Genomic DNA, 2,500 nt, shown 5'->3' on the forward strand with positions numbered 1-2,500 from the left:
TTTTTAATTTACTATACTTCTTTAACGTATTTTGGAAATTATTTACACTATTTTGTACAATAAGTCTCTGGGAGGGAGAGTCACTCTCAGTAATAATTACCAAACATTCATCTACCAATATGTCCAACAAACTTCAACAAAAACAAACAAACAGGAAAACCCATTCCTAGATAAGAACCAATTATTCTAGTTTAGGAATGATAAAACAATATGAAGTTATCAAATATAATTAAATCATTTCTTGTAGGAACAAAAATATTTCCTACACACAAACAACTTGTGTATAATATTTATGCCATTATGAGTAATTACGCACATTATAGTAATTTTGACTAAACATCATTTTAATATTATTCCATTATAAATGTTAAGAACACTTACTCTTTGAATGGGTTTTAAATTCTTAATAATAATAAGAGAGATGCATCAGGATAGTGTTCAAGTGCCACGTGCCAGCCCCTAGCTCGGATATTTCACGATAATCTAATACACTTTCACACACACACACACACACACACACACACACACACAACCACAACCACACACACATACATATGTATATATATACATATAAACAATGTATACATATATATACATATACATTTGTATGTATAAATTTATCTATTCATATATAAGCAGAGATGGGCAGTAACGCGATACATAACGATCAATACTTTTGCATTGGTATCGCTTAGGTGCTTTTCTCAAAATATATCGTAAGAAATCGATACATCGATTCATTTATATGATCAAATTGAAATTAGAATTCATATTTAAGAATTGCAAAATGACCCATCTTTTATTTGCTTTTTTATTTGTTGCTATTGTTTGTTTTTGTAGACGTTTCATGTGCTACAGAAATTCAACTAAGGTGCGGTTCAAAATGCGTCGCTTATTACTAGGGAAGGCGACTAGTTTATTCCTTTTAGAATGAATGATAGACAAAACCAGAAGGTTTTCAAACTCTGTGGGGGCTGTCATATACCAAATATTTTTGGCAGAAATACACATTTAATTTCCTTTCCATTATACACAGTACAACGCAAGATCGTTTATATCAAAATTGAAATACATACGTATCTTTTCATAGTTACTTGAGGACTCATCATGGCCAATCTGTGTTAGAATGCTGAGGAACGAGGTCATGTGTGTAATGTAGGCCTATCTGCCCTATCATATTCTAGGATTAAGGTGCTATATAGAAAGTCAAGATAATGTGTAGAAGTACCAGTCATTAGTTGGGAAATTACGAAATATGATTCTTCCATTCTGACACCAAATATATCTACCATATCTATGTACCATAGAATATTTATCGCACGACGATAATTGATAATTAGTGTATTTTCTTGTTTATTCATAATTTTTCCTAAAACATTTCATCTGTACTGATAAGGACAGATAATGTATTTCCCTCTCTCTTTCGCACTTGTCAGTTATAAGTGCAATTGCTATTACTTTGCTGTACAGGTTACCAGTAATGTTTTTTTCTAGGTATTCTATATTGGATAAAACGATCCACGCATGATACCCTCTTTTCTGCTGTATTCATTGTTTTCAGTGTATCAAGCACCCAATTTAGATATTTACATGAGGATATTTTCTTAAAATTAAGTATCGGCGATTCATGTATTGGTGTCACGTTTCAGGGATATCGCTGCCTTCGCCCACCGTCTCTCAGCCAAAGCATACCAAGACCAGGAAATACAGGCCACTCACAGTCCCCTGTCATACAGTTTGGGCAGTGGATTACCCACCTCCAGTGGACAGATGTTTCCACAAGTGGACAAATGGCACAACTACCTTTCGACTGTCAGTGCGGCTTTCTACCATTTCTTTCCGGAAAAGACACTCGGCACACACCCATCGGACCTGCCTTGGATCGTGGGCCGCATCAAACGCTTCATGCTACTGAGAAATCGAGCCTTCCACTCGCACATCACCTACAAATCACTCTGCAACACAGTCATCAGTGAAATTAAAGTAGCCAAGAAATTTACCATAAACTAAAATATCTACAACCCAGCCAATGGTACGGTCTCGACAACAGTCTAAGTTCCCATCACAATAGAAGATCTCATATGTCACCGCCATCGGGAAAACCCGAAGCCCAACTGCATTCGGCGAACTACGATCCGTTGACATTACTTTGTTGCCCAGCCCGTCGTATGAAAGCTTTGTCGCCAACTGAGCCTACCAGGACCTCGCTCCCAGCAATGACACTCGGCAGTTCCTCAACATGCACTCCTCCTCTACCACACACTACCTCATTAGTTTCATCGACTTCCTCCTTGCCCATCTCAAGGAGCACAAATCCTTCGTCACCAGCATCTTCATAGGTTTCATAAAAGCTTTCGACCTGGTGCACCACGCCACGGTCATCTCAAAAGCAGCAGATTCCATAGGCATTAGGGAGTGTCTCATCCCCTGGCAGGGAGACTTTCTTTTCCAACAGGCAACAGCCTGTGTGCAGGCAGGGTCATGTTTCCAGCCTCCTGCC

Source organism: Penaeus chinensis, chromosome 2 (assembly GCF_019202785.1).
Source record: "Penaeus chinensis breed Huanghai No. 1 chromosome 2, ASM1920278v2, whole genome shotgun sequence".
NCBI classification, from domain to species: domain Eukaryota; kingdom Metazoa; phylum Arthropoda; class Malacostraca; order Decapoda; family Penaeidae; genus Penaeus; species Penaeus chinensis.